The sequence below is a fragment of the Periplaneta americana genome, chromosome 2, assembly GCF_040183065.1.
Source record: "Periplaneta americana isolate PAMFEO1 chromosome 2, P.americana_PAMFEO1_priV1, whole genome shotgun sequence".
Classification (NCBI taxonomy): Eukaryota; Metazoa; Arthropoda; class Insecta; order Blattodea; family Blattidae; genus Periplaneta; species Periplaneta americana.
Window position 1 is genome coordinate 101,105,281 of NC_091118.1, and position 15,987 is coordinate 101,121,267.

The 15,987-nt window shown below is 36.7% G+C and overlaps 1 protein-coding gene across 3 annotated transcripts in view; it reads left to right on the forward strand.

The window, feature by feature from the left end:
• Nucleotides 1-2,049: 2,049 nt before the first annotated feature.
• Nucleotides 2,050-15,987, forward strand: part of LOC138694468 (uncharacterized) — a 175,800-nt gene continuing 161,862 nt past the window's right edge. For all 3 annotated transcript variants that reach the window (XM_069818210.1, XM_069818212.1, XM_069818213.1), the window contains exon 1: nt 2,050-2,195. The gene's annotated coding sequence lies outside the window, so the exon portion shown is untranslated. The remainder of the gene's footprint in view (nt 2,196-15,987) is intronic.

The following is a 15,987-nucleotide window of genomic DNA, read 5'->3' on the forward strand; positions in this document are numbered from 1 at the left end:
CCTATATTTATTTTAAAAGTGAAATGTAATTAAATTGCTTATCTTAAAAGCTTTTATTATGCTCTTCGTATAACTCATCGAAAAAGAGGCAGGGGTGTTTACGTTTACAATATCAACCAAATATCTCATACGTTTAAGCAATATTTCGTTTTATACCACGTATAATATTCCAATGAAAAATGAAAATCGTATCTGTGGTTTTTCTCAGCTTTCTTCTTACTTTCCACGTTCTATAATGGCACTGCTAACACATACTACTAATGTAGTCTATTTTAATTATTATACGATGAAGTAATACACGGTTCTGAAAATCGTCCAAATAATTAACACGTTTGTTTTGCGTTATTTTCCAGGAGAGGTAAATACTGGTATATCACATATTTGAATTGTCTCTTTGCCCTGTCCGAGAATACGAGATAACGTATGTACATCTAAACCACACGCCTCTGCAGTGAGATTATTTGTTTGTGAAGAACTGACACGCACTGCATCATAAACAGTATATACTGAAAATACAATTATACTCCTCACCTGTGAGTGTAGAACTATTCTTTCGCGTATAACAGATGTTTTAATCCACGTCTGAATTTGAAAATAAACAGAATCTATCTTCGTTTACAGAGAGGGACTTCAGAGCAAAATATGTTCTATGTTGTAAGTTGGATATCTCTGTTTAGTCTTAAAGCGATAACACGCGAACCAGTTGACATATAATTGTCATTCTTGTACTGTTGAGTTCAGAATTCGTAGCTCTATCGAATGGCATAGCTTAAAATTCATTCCTAGCCATAAGTATTGTGCGCGCAAGAAATAAATGAATAGGCGACGCTTCAGCGAGACTTCGCGACGATTTAACTAGGCAACACCGCTTCACTGTTACTGGCTAGTCGAGATAGACCGGCCTGAACTAGCTCCGCCTTATATGCCTTCTTATTCTGAAAGCGCTTTAGTGTAGTTGGCCAGTGTGGATTTGAGAATGCGCCGAACTTGAGAATTAGTGCAATAGATCGTAACAGGTCGCGGTGCTGGGCAATAGTGTCCCTGTCCCGTAAATTTAATTTCAGTTCAACAGTTTAACGGTACATAACGCTGCGCTCAACTTGTGTAAATGCACCCTGAAAAGTGAAACGTTAAGGCCCATTCACAATGAAAATTAAACATAACCGAAACATAAACACAGAAGTTTGCGCCCAGGCTACCAAATGGGATCATTCACAATGATTCACATAAGCATTGACATAAACATTACCGTAAGACGTTAACATGAAAGTTTGCAAATTCCAAACTTTCATGCTTATGCTTACGTGATTTGTAAACAGAACACAATCGTGGAGCGCTGAAGTATACGACAGAATATGAGGAAATGGCGTCGTGTTATGTTTCCACGGTTACCAAGTATGTTTTTTGTTATGTTTATGTTCCCATCGTGAATGATGGTATGGCTTCTTGATTTTACTGTAACGTTAAGTTAACGCTTACGTTATGTTTAATTGTCATTGTGAATGAGCCTTTACTCTCTTGTTTTGCTTACACATTAGCACCATTATTGATACTACTTGGCGCTTTAACGCGTAGTTTTTCCGCTGTCATGGAAGGCGAATCATGCAATTTATTGTTAGTAATACATATATGTTGGTTGTGTAAAAATAAAGAACATTTTTACACAAAGAACATAAATATGTATGAAACCCTGCTCTTTTTAATACGGCGTTATATTTCGAATTCTTGACACAAGATAGAGGTTCAGTCGCAAGTTAACAAAATATGTTATGTTATGGAAAATTACGTACAACACGTAGTGTTGGGCCTAATGTTGCACAACCTGCACGCAAGTCGCAAATACGGTCTAAAGAGAGAGACGAAAATGACATTGTAGTTAGATTGTTTGATGCAAGGTTATGTTTTATTTTCAAGTTGACAAAGACGTAGAAATCGACCTACGCTACGTTAAGTTAGTGTAAATGGCAGCAAGAGAGGCGCCCCTGACCATAGAGACAATGGGACCATGACCTGACGACCTAGATCGGAACTGCGCTGCAGATGTGAGCACCGCTTGGCACCGCTGAGTGAGGCGTCCACCTGTTCGTTCGGCTATTGATTGCAGAGGGGTGGGTGCCGTCTGCGGGTCAGTACTCCGCGTGCGGGCGGGTGGCGTGTGTGTTCGACGGAGACGCCTCCTGCGGTGACAATCGCTGGTAAGTACGTGCCTCGTGTTTGAGTTGGCAATTGTTTCATTGCAGTTAATACGCCATACAAATTGAAATTATATTATGTATATTGTTCATGTCCACGTACTGTTCTTCAACCAGGAGATTACCGTGAAAGTAATGTGCTTACTATTGCGTCATCTACTGGAGCGAAGTAGATAGATAATATTACCGTTATAATGTCAGCTTAAAAAACATGCGCTCTCCTGTATATGTTATTTCCTGTATGGAGGGATTAAAAGACCAGGAGATTAACCATGATTAATTTTGTAACTAGGGTAGTACAGATATGTGTGTATCAATGTTATCGTTTGTGCTTTGAGAGTTAGCCAATGGAGATGCGTGTACTCACGTGTGTGACCTTATGACATCTTATGACATCAACATTCATTCACAGCATTGCCCCTCTGCGTCTCATCCCCCTGAGACTTTCTCCTGGTACAGTATTGTCTGTTTATTGATACATAATCTCATTAATTTTGGAAGACATATCCTTAACGAACCTACTATAATAGAATATTTACACACGCGAACGCCTGTAAACAGATGTTTCTATATATACAGTAGCCAACACAGGCTTATCTGTATATATTTATAGTATAATATATAGACATTAGACATAGACTACATAACATACGGACTGGGTTTCAGCGTAAATCAAATTCTTAACTATAATGACTTAATCTGTATCACGTACGTACACACATTAGCTCAATCAACTGATATATTATCATTTCTCATTGCACAAGTTTATTATTGCTCTAATGTTACTACTTGGGATAGCTATACTGGCGGCTTGTTTCTAAACCTGCTCGATGGCGCTACTATATCGGGAGTACATTCAATAGCAAATATTGATGCAATCAGTTGCTGTTCTGTTACTGTGCGGAAAGGAAGTTATTTCGAACAGCTTTGCCAGCCCTGAGGCTTGACTGCATTGCACAATTGGTTCCAAATTTTCGTACTTTTGATTGGAGGATCGCACACTACATATAAAATAGGCCTATTTTGATTATTTTATCTAAACTACCTCTACAGAATTTTTAAAATTCTCATTAGGAAATAATTGTTAAAAATTAAATATCAGCACATAAATGGTTTTTTAAACACTTTGCTGTCTCCGTATTTTGGGTGGATCTTCAGAAGGATCAACAACAGAGGAACATAAGAGCCAGAACTACATCTAGCCCTTTTACAGTTTGTTTCATCAGAGCAAAACCAAGCTTTAAATTAAGGAATTGTTTATCATAATTTTCTACAATTTTATTTCCGTCCTGTACATTTAGGTATACTTTATGTGTATTTTTTGGGAGTAAGACCTACTAGAGCTACTAATACTATCTTCTGATTCCGTTGCGACTATTTCAAGTCAGAACCTATCACAATGACATCTGATTTCTTACTGTCCCTACACTACCACGAAACACGACTGACACAAGAAAGTACAATATATATCAAGCTGTATGTACAAAATAGGTCCATATATTAAATATGTTTATTTCCTTTTTCTGTTATGGGATTCTCAAAGCATATGTTGTATGGTTGGCAACACTGCTTCGGAAGTATTTTATACAGGGACATCATTTTATTTTTACTTGCATTTTTATTGTACCTGCATTTCTGAATGTACTTCACTCCCACCCCTTCACTAATGTCCTTGCTCCCGTCAGACATACAAACTTACGGCCGCTGTTGCATTCGAAGTCTTCAAGCAGTGAAGTAAACACTGCAGTGTATAGTGTGTTTCATAAATATGATTGCGTTTTCTATAGAAGAAAGAACCTATATTAATAATATCGTACTAAAAAATTATATTCAAGAAACGATAAATTCAATTTCATAGAATATGCTTCAAAATGTTTTTAATAATATGCGTACTGAATTGAAGCCTGCATTGTAATGAACGGCAACCATTTTCAGCAACTTGTTTAAAAATTTAGATTAGCTTTTTTTGAATTGAGGTGGCTAGAAGCAAAGGAATGCTAGTGGCATTTGTAATAACATGAGTTAAGTGCATCCAATGTAAGAAAAAGTATCTAAAATTTTAGTGGCAAAGGGATATTTTAATCGCATCACACATTAAAATTTAAATAAAAATTTCACCGATTTTACGAAAGCTTAAATATTTAAACCCCATTTTCTCAAAAGTAACTTAAGTGCACTTACAGCCCTTTACTCATGACCCCCTCAATTTAAATGCACTCTCTATATTGTATGTTAGCATCAATAATTAATTTTGTTTTATTGGGTTATTTTACGACGCTGTATCAACATCTAGGTTATTTAGCGTCTGAATGATATGAAGGTGATAATGCCGGTGAAATGAGTCCAGCACCGAAAGTTACCTAGCATTTGCTCGTACTGGGTTGAGGGAAAACCTCGGAAAAAACCTCAACCAGGTAACTTTCCCCGACCGGGATTCGAACCCGGGCCACCTGGTTTCGCAGCCAGACGTGCTGACAGTTACTCCACAGGTGTGGACATCAATAATTAATATGCTAAATAAAGTAGACATTACATAACGAACATAGGCGCCTGAAAAGTTGAGTTTTTGAAAAAAAATGTTACTACTCTACTGTATTTAGATAAATTCCGTAAAAGTGATGATCAAACTGAAAATCGTAATATCGTATTTCCCTACAACATAAATGGATACACTACTTTTCTCTCCTCCTATACCTAGTAAAATGATTTGTTTACATATTGCACTAGTAACATCAAACTCCTATAATGGAAGGGGGCAACAGTGTTTCCGAGTATAGCCAGGTTAATGTTAAAAATGTTGGTAAAAATAAAGTGATGTCCCTGTACATAGTGGTAGCATTGTGTGTAATTTTGAAAAGTGGGGAGAGAGAAAAAAAAACATAGCGAAAGAATGCTAGAAAGTTAGCATTTCGGGCACGCAATGTATGCCTAAATAGCATAGCGCATTTTTCCAGCTATGGATAACATTTTGACATGTAATAGTATGTAGAATCTTACTCCGGGCCCTCTTCTCTGCTATTATATTCAATGTAAGTTCACGTTTCGAGTTGTTCATACGTGTCTCGGGTAGGTAGGCTACTGCATCTTTGCAGGTTGTGTACATGCTCTCTGTCTTCCCCTCCGCTCCCCGTTACCCCACGCATATAAACACGATAGTGGCGCCCTCGGACTGCAGTGGTATTCCTATTTGTCCCGAGTAATACAAAATAATTATATTTATAAAATTATCCGATCGTTTCCGTAATTTTTATAGTTTAAAATGGAAGAAAAATTAGTATTCACCAATACACACATCTATGCTATCATGTTTTTTTTTTAATTTTAGTTGGTTATTTAACGACGCTGTGTCAACTACTAGGTTATTTAGCGTCGATGAGATTGGTAATAGCGAGATGATATTTGGCGAAATGAAGCTGAAAATTCGCCATAGATTACCTTGCATTCAAATTACGGTTGGGGAAAACCTCGGAAAAAACCCAACCAGGTAATCAGCCCAAGCGGGGATCAAACCCGCGCCCGAACGCAACTTCAGACCGGCAGGCAAGTGCCTTAACCGACTGAGCCACGCCAGTGGCTGCTATCATGTTTACGCTTTACATGTGCATATTAAGTATGTACATACACACATACAAGTGCATCAGTGGCGTAACTTTGAGACCGTTGCAACGCCGGCTGGCTAAAGTCCTGATGGGAGCCCACGAAAATTTTACCCAATTCTTCGAAGTTTCTATGATGGAGCCCGATTGGTTCCTGCAGGCGGACCTACAATATAATATTATGTATGTTGTTATGCCACTGCCTTGATGGACAGTTGTGTATATAGGGACGTGTACATAATATGTACATGTGTGCTACATATTATGTAGTACGCATTAATACATACAGTACACACATACACACACAAATTTACAAATATTAGATCCTAATATTAATTAACGATTATTGAAACAATAGTGAGGAAGATTATTTGTAATCAGAAACACAATTTTGACAGTTATGACTAGGGACCGTATTCTATCCCACGGAGATAAGGTTAGTTGTTCATAGACTCTATTGGCTAACATCATATTTGGCGCGTGGCACAGCTACTATCAGGGAACATTTACATATTGTTTGTGCTCCAGTTGACGTTCTATTCATGATTCAAAAATAGACCTCGGAGACTATTGAAAATGCATTCTAGTGATAAATATTGATACTATGTTGACCTTTCCTACAATTTAAATTATTTGTTCATTTATTTATTTCATTTATTTTTACTGGTACTGGCAGAGTTAAGGCCATAAGGTCTTCTCTTCCCCTCAACCAGTATAAAACACATAGCCAATATAAATAACATAAAATATTTGGGGAAAGATCATATTCTAGAGACGAAAAACAGTCTTTCTGACAATCGGTTTTTAAAGTAGTCAATGTTTAACAGACATTTATACTATGTGCACTAAAATACGCTATTTTCACTATTACGCTATCAAAGAATGAAGGAGTTTTCTATAGCACGATACACTGAAGGTTTTTTTTTTTACAAAAAAAGAATGAAATAATGGTCTAATTTTCAGATGGAAGGAAGTTTGGAATGTGAATAAGTGATATAGAACGTCAGTTGACTTGAAAACATATTAGAAAATAGCTAATAACTGGAAAGAATTGATCGGTGCATTTAACCTAAAAGTGATTATTTAACACGTGAAATAAAGAGGTAGAACACTTAAAAATTAACGAAAAGTGCATATTTCATTTCACATAATGTATGCAAGGTATACCAAAAGCCTAAACTAGCCTAACCTGTCACAGATACGTATACGCAAGGCATACGAAAAGCCTAGCCTAGTCTAGCCTCGCCTCGCCTCCTCGCCTCGCCTCGCCTCGCCTCGCCTCGCCTCGCCTCACCTCACCTCACCTGTCAAAGATTTCCGCACCGCAGAATTTACAAAAATGCAAGTTGGAAGTTTGAGTGTTGCCTGCTGTAGAAAAGCCGAATAAAGATTTACGTTGATCAAACATTATTTACACTATTGTACACAATTTACAAAACAAGCAGACCCTATGAAATAAAATACCTTGCATTACAACATACGACACAGTGCATAAGCTTAATAATGTTTCACCAGTTTAGGTCTACATTCTTTATTATAGTGTAAATAGTAAAAAAGCTGTTCTTGTGTACATAGTGTAAATAATTATAAATTATAATTTAAGTTGTAAATATTAGTATAATTGTTAAAGTGGTCCATGTTTGTTCTGTCCCACTTGACGAAACAAGAGGCGAGTGAGGCGTCGGTCAACTATACTTCGCTAGTTTTGACCATTTTTAAATAAAACGTTATACTTCTTAAGTTTATGTAACTACAATAAATTATTACACAAGAAATACAGTATATCGCACGTTGAATTCATTACTACTATCATTGACTTAAGGGATAAGAACTAATGAATTTAGACAGTTCCTGAGAATCTTTGTTTATACTTCCGTTGTATATATATATATATATATATATATATATATATATATATATATATATATATATATATATGTGTATGTGTGTGTGTGTGTGTGTGTAATCGTCATCACCACGACCACTATCAACACCATTTCCGCAGGAATGCTTATGGAATATCAAAAGAAAATAGGTACATGAGTTTGAATCTAGATATAGAAGTTGTTAGATCTGAACTGTTAAAATAGGCTATCAATAAAATATGATTTTTGATAAATTCAAAATTTGACGATAATATGAAAATCCTAAAAGTGCCCTGGCGCCTCCCGGTATTGAAAAATAGTACCCTGGCGCCGGCACCGCCAAGGACCGCCAGGCCTGCAATACAAGCATAGTTTCAAGAATATAATTTTGCTTAAAAATCCATGTTAATATTTCAGATCTTTGTTTTATAATACGGCAACTCAAATCGGAACATAAGTCTGCGTTACGGATAACATCTGCGGTTGTCTTTTGTGCTAATTAATGTGTGTAAACCTACATGCTTGTGTATGCTTGACATTTAAGAGTAATGTCAGTAGAGCAAGTGAACAGCTTCGAATACTTGGAATGTAATATAGTACTACAGGATGGGCAAAATAAAAACGTGCCCGAAAAATCTGTAATATTTGCATTAATAAATAGTTATAAGACTGTTTAAGACTGACTTTTGTTAATGAACATCACAGAGAACCATTTTGTGTTGCATTCAACTGACCACTAAATACGTCTACTCCTCTCACTAACTCAAACGTTATGACACAGCGAAGCTCGGGGTAGAGCATGCGGGAGATGCGCATGCGCGGACATGTGACAGCAACCCATTGTTGCATCGAAATCACGGTTTCCTGCATTGTCAGGGTCATTTACGCGTCAGTCTTATAGATATAAATTCATATATTTCATATATATTTTCCGCGGGCCAGTTTTATTTTGCCCACCCCATATAAGCAGTAACATGAGCTGGAAGATTGTGTTGTTACAAGTTCAGTGCTGCCTCGTTTTAGTATAGCCTACATTTGTGTTACAACGATTACGTATGATAATCAGTGAATGGAAAGATGGATCCTAAGAAATTTTATGGGCAAGTATACCTAATTTACTTATTTTATTTTCAAGAATATTGTATAATTATGTTCACTGTCTATCAAGTACCGGTATTATATTTTTCCCTTTTTATTTCAGTTCAAATGTGAAAAAATATCGATACCTGCAGGATGCAGTGGATTCAGTTGAAGCAACTTGCAGCAATAAGGAATTAGATGTAGTAATAATTCCACCAGAATCGGGTAATAGGTATATTGAAAGTGATGAGGAGGATGTTCAAGATGATGTTTTAGACTCGGATGTACCGCCCAGCGAAGTACCTGGTGAAGTGGAAATTCATCTGAATAATAGTGATACTTCGGACAGTGAAAGTGATGAACATGAAACTCCAAATCCTTCAAAGAAATCCAAAACACAAGGAGGAAACTGGATGAAGAACGAAAAGGTGGCATTTCATGATCCACCAGATAATATTGATAGGGTTGGGGAAAATCACTTGGGGAAAAGTGAATTTGAGATTTTCTGTTTATTTATGACACCAGGCATGATAGAAGAAATTGTAAAACAGACACTGGTATACGCAAGAAGGGACAAAAATGACCACTCTTTTGATGTTTCTACAGAAGAGATGTGTCAATTTCTGGGTCTATTATTAGTGAGTGGTTATCACACATTACCCGGAGAGAATGATTATTGGTCCACATGTGAAGATCTTTCAGCTCCTATATTTGGTAAAGTGATGATTAGGGACAGATTCCGTCAAATAGAACGGTACTTACATATTGCAAACAATAATAACCTGGTGAAATCCAAAGTGGCAAAAGTGATCCCATTTTATGAGAGTCTCAACAAACAGTTTCAACAGTTCGGTGTTTTCCACCAGAATATTAGTATTGATGAATCTATGGTGCCTTATCACGGCCACCATAGTGCCAAAATGTTCATAAAGAACAAACCAATTCGTTTTGGTTTCAAAATATGGATGTTGTGTGCTACCGATGGCTACCCATACAACATGGAAATCTACTGTGGGAAATTAGAGAGTGATGGCTCGCCTTTGGGATGAACATGCTTTCCATTGTGCCCAATTCTAACAACCACATAGTATTTTTTGACAATTTTTTCACCAGTCATTCTCTACTGGAAAACCTTACAAAAAGGAATTTTAGAGCTTGTGGCACAGTAAGAGAAAACAGGACAAACAAGTGCCCTCTAGTAGCCACAAATGAACTGAAGAGAAAGGACCGTGGAACATTTGATTACAAGTCCGATGGGAAGATCATATGTGTCAAATGGAACGACAATGGTGTGGTTACTGTGGCAAGTAATCACTTCACTGCAACCCCTGTTCAGAAGACTCACAGAAGAGCGAAATCTGAGAACAAGAAGGAGGTGCAACAACCTAACTTGATACACAAGTATAATTTAGGAATGGGAGGTGTGGACCAACTTGATCGACTCGCGTCAAGTTATCGACCGATACTAAGGTCTAAAAAATGATGGTGGGGTTTCTTTTCGAACGGACTCAATATGTCTGTCACAGCAGCGTTCCGTTTCTTCCAGTATCTGCATCCAGAACAGAAAATAACACACCTTCAGTTCCGGAGAACGGTTGCAATGGCTCTGATCAAATCCAGCCATGCTGACAGGAAACGTAAAGGAGGGCCTACAGCTCCAGTGATAAAGGATATACGCTACGACGGAGTGAACCACATATTAGGGGAGACATCACAGGGAAGGTGTGTGCTGTGCCAGAAGAACACTAGACTCATGTGTGTGAAATGTGAGAAAAGACTCTACAAGAAATATTGTCACGAATATTTCCATAAAAAGTGAAGTTCGGAAAATAAAAAAGTTTAACTGGCGATAAAGCATGGGGGAAAAGGAACTACAAAAAAAAAATCAAACTTTTCTAATGTATCAAGTGAAATAAATGTTTCAAAATGTATTATCATAACTTTTCTTTTAGTAACATGTCAACGTTCCCAATTTGGAAACATGCTCAATCTCCAACACCAGTGAGCGTATTACTAAAATACGAAAAGGATATAATATAGTAGACATAAAGCAAACCAAACATAACTTCTTATAAAAATATTTCAATTTTTAAAAAGATCAGCCATTTAAAGGTTAGATATATGGATTATATGCAGAGACTAATAATAATAATAATAATAATAATAATAATAATAATAATAATAATAATAACAATAATAATGATGATGATGATTGATTATTTATTTATTTATTTATTTATTTATTTATTTATTTATTTATTTATTTAATCTGGCAGAGCTAAGGCCAGTAGGTCTTCTCTTCCGCCCAGCCAGACTCTAATTCTAAGACTAAGACTAAGGCAGAAAATAGAAAAGACTGGAGAATGCTGGTTTTGCAGCGAAATGCCTATCCCTGGGCAGATAACTTGGAATGAATGAAAGAGAAATGTCCACTTCTCCTATCTATAATTTGTAGCCAGTACAACGTTTTCCTTTGCCGTTTGAGTAATAATATAATTATTTTCATTATTTATGGATCTGTCTCAAATGTCTCGCAGAAAACAGCCCCACCACTTGAAAATACATACAGTATCATAGGCCTAATGAAATTTGTCGCGAAGTTTACTGATCAGCAGTACATTGAATCTTGACATATTATTAAGACGTTATTTTTGCTTGGACTTCAAAATATAACTTCCTGGCACTGTAAAATAAAAATATTCAGCACTGAACGTTTATACATGTTCTATTCACTGGTTAATCATTCATTAATGACGAGAACTTCTGTATACACTATTCTTTCCACTAAGGAAGTTATTGTCGATCCTAAATTTCCCACATCATCTTAAGTCAAGGTAATAGCAGGAGGTTGAAAGCGGTCCTTTATGATCGTGCTTACTCTTCTTCTAAAATAAATTTTCTTTTCAAAAGCTCTTTTATGGATTTCGCCGCAGAAAACTGACGGTTGGCTTTTACACAATGAAGAACACACGCAAACTGCTTGACTGGCAATAGAAGATTGACAGCGGCAATATGAGCAAAGATAACCAACAGTTAAGGCGACAAATAGTCTTTCAAACGAAGTCACTCGAGAAGTTCTATTCTAACTCAAGTTTTGGGTCAGTTCGTGAATGTGACAGATTGCTGACCGCCACTTGAAAGCAACCATTCTATTGTTGGTATTACATGAAGGAATTAACTTGGCATAAATTAAGAACAGTTAAGATTTTTTCAGAGACTCTTTCTAGTACACTATTAATATTTTAGACATAGCAATAGACTAATAATAATAATAATAATAATAATAATAATAATAATAATAATAATAATAATAATAATAATAATAATAATAATAAGTCATCATCATAATTTAATAATAATGATAATATTTATTGAATATCCAAATTTATTGAACCTTACTTTACCGTAAGGGTATAATTAAATACATTTTCGATACAAATGTACAAACCTTACTTACGAACAGTGCTGCAGTTGGAAACAAATTTTAGGAGGTACTGTTGAAATCTCCTTGGTCAGACTAGACTCCGTACGGACTCGTACTGTACTATTCTTTTCGAAGGTTACTTCTTCGTCATGCAATCTCCTCTGCAGACCTCCTTCCAGATCGCAGCCAAAATTGCATATAAGGCAAGAAATTAAACACTGACACCGGTGACCCAACAACACTTTTCAGGAACAAAAGCCTAAGAACTCTTTTACTAGAAAAGTATTCCTTTTCTTAGTGCAGATACAAGGGCGCCCACAGGGAGTAGCCAGTGGTACCAATTGCTACCATTGAGATTTGTATTTTTATGCGCTTTTTTTTATTTTTCTCTATGTGTTCGATACATGTTTTCTCAAACCCTCGGCAAATAATTCAACAAAAGCGAGTGCTTTAAACTATGAATGCGTGCGCAAGATAATTTATATTTCAGAACTGGCTATTTTTCATGTTCATTTTTCTCTCTTCTCGTCCATCCATTTCCTCTAATTTTCTAACCATCTTGCTACCACAAAGATTGGATCCTGCGGGCGCCCTTGTGCAGATATCGTTCATTAAAGTAATCCTCATTCACATTCTTTAGCTGAAATTTGAATAAAATCTATAACATGTAACTAACTCAAGATTCATGAATGCACGAAATGTAGGCCTAACAATATTTCTCTCCTCTAGCAAACTGCTCGCATTACGTCTGAGCGAGTTTTGAAATTAGTGAATCAGTCCAGCAGAATACTTGAGGCGCCATATCATAAAATTAGTGTTATGCGAAGACATCTACGCAAGTTTTGAAATTAGCGAATCAGTGTAGCAGCTTTCTTGAGGCGCCATGCCATAAAGTTAGTGTTAATTACTTATAGAAATACAACGGCGGTATGCAAGCTTGAAATTAACAAATCACAACTACTCCTGAAATGCCAGACCATGCTTTTCGATAAAACAACGAATGGACAAGCGTTTAAGCCAGGGCTGGGCACCGGAAGCGAATCCAAACTCTAAACGGGGACGTTTAATATTCATCCGTCACGGCATCAACGCTACGCGGTGTTCGGCGGGGAAGAAAGAGGTTGAGAAAGTAGAATTCGCTCTTGGTGCCCAGCCCTGGTTTAAGCAAAGGATATGTAGGCTTCGAGACTTAGGACCCGATACAATAAGTTTACTGTGCATGTACTATAGGTTGTTGACTCGCTGCAGGTAGCGAAATGTAGAGATGTGTTCGGGTAACAACGTTGCTGTTTAGAGTAGAGTACGGTAGTATTGGGAAACAGACACATGTGTATATTCTGAACATACATATACGTTACATAATGACAATGTGAAAAGAATGTGAAATGCATTTATTCTCCTGTCTTTTATAAGCATTTGTGTTTAATTATACACAATGTTAATGGTGGAAATAAACATGTAGCAATTTTAATTTCTTCATTTATCCTATTGGTCGTATTTAAGAAGTGCAGTTACAGTACCGAATTGCAATGTACTGCACGATAAATTCTCAGTGTCTCAAACATAAATCTTTTTCGGTTATCTGCTAAACAAAGTTTATACTGTGAAAAGCTGCGCTCTACGTCGCATGACGTGATAGGAGCAAAAGGAAAAAACTTAACATCATTGCAGTCTCAAGAGACTGTCCTTTATTCTTGGGTGACTCTATGTCCACTAATTTGCTGTTTATGTTACATAATGTTCCATATCCGTTATTTTTACATAAAATTGATTTCCACTTCTGTTTTACACGTTCAGTAACCGGTGTACTTGGTGTCTCGTTAAATCTCTGTGTCATTTCCTCAACTAATTTGAGGGCTTCCGGCATCTCTTGCTCTGACTTTTCTAACCGTGTAGCCTAATAGTTTCAGACACAGTTTGAAAATGGGTTTGTATGAAAACCAAATTATTCGTCAAAACCTTCAAATCTAGAGCTTTAATTATTCTGATTGCAGAACAGTCGTCACTCCATGTGTTGATTATCTGCACAATTGTACGGGAGTATATGGCATAATAAATAGTTGCATTAAGCCATGTACCCTATCTATAGATATCCTACAAGCAAAACTCAGTTCGGATTTCTCGTGACGCGCATGCTATACCCCTCTTACCCCCCTGCAGTAGGCGTGAGAGCATGCTGGGAACGGGAGCATATGTCATCTGCGCGAGACAGTCACGCCTGCTGGTTTCTGCGCACCGAGTTTTCCTTGTTGGATGTCTATAGTAACAATGGGTTCTTGAGGTAGAGGAAGAGTGTGTGCTAGTTTCTTGAATTTCGCTACCGTTTTTGCAAATTTGTTGGCATCCATTCTACAGTACCCCCACCCATTGTACGCTTTACCACCATACTCAGTACGCCGTTATGCGGATTTCCCACTGAACTGCTGTATTGGGTCAGAAGTCTGGAAGCCTTGATACGAGATGTCAGCCGCTACTTTTAGGCCATATATCAAAATCAAAATGTTTTTTCAAATAGCTAACATCCTCCATTTTAAAGTCTATTAAATATTATTTAAACGTAATTAATATATTTTCGAGTCTCTATTTTTTTCCGGTACGGTAACAGCGAGTTTTCATTTTAGACGGTACGGCGTACCGGCCCGTACCGGCCCAACTACAGCACTGCTTACGAATACATATTACTTATATATTACAACAGAAACTTATATCTGACACAAAAAAGGAGACGTATAACATGAAATTACATGCATATGACATAAAAAAACATATATTAGATATAAGTACAAAGTAGATGTTACATTACAAATATACGTACGGATATTAAATATAGATACAAACAAATTACATAGAAATGCCTGCTATTGCATTAAATATAAAAAGTCAACAGAGGACCAATACCCCCTACTAGTATCTAGTATGTTTGTCAGACCTAACCTCAAATCGTTTCTTAAAGATGGCTACAAACGATATAAACACACTGTAACCACTGTTTACCACGCATGATCATCAGCGACTTGACCTCGTATAGAATCCGCTCACTAATAAACTAGTAATAGTAGTATACGTATTTTATGAGTTTCATAAAACGTACCGTAATTTCCCATAACTATGGTCTAGGCACCCAACTATGGTCCAAAACGCATTATGTACTACTTAGTCCCCCAAGAGTTCGGTGTTTGCCATTTAAGGCGCCACTATGATGGAATTATGTTCCCCATAGATGCTTCTATCTACCATTACACGTGACAATGATATGGATGCTTAACAGGGTCAGTGTGCATCGTTCTATTGAATGTGTGAAAATACGAAATCATTCAGTTTGTGTTTGTCTGTTTTATTAAGCTCTCCTCTGCAGAACTGGTAAATTATAGATACATGATTGTTTGTACAATTAAACCTTGCTATGTAGTGTTTACTTTCACGTAATAATTACACTGGCAGAGGTTAAGGACTCTGCGTGAAAAATGTTTAACCTCAAGGCTAGAAGTCAGTCCTCAACTATGTACCACAATTTTTCGTGGACCATAGTTGTATTTCATTTTGAAATATTTGTTTTAATGAAATGTGAACAATTTAATTATTTACTTCTGCAAATACGGTATCTCAATATAATCTAAAACACAATTTAACATTATAGTCCAGTAAATAAAGAAACAGGCTGTTCCAGCATCATTGGTACTAGCACGAATAATGGTCCGGTAAAACGAAAACTTCAGGGTAGAAGGAAAACAACCGTCCCTGTAAGTGACTATGAGAGCGATGAAATTGAATTCGATATAGATTATGATGTTTCCGGTGTACTCTCCATATTTACAGACAGAGAGTCAGAT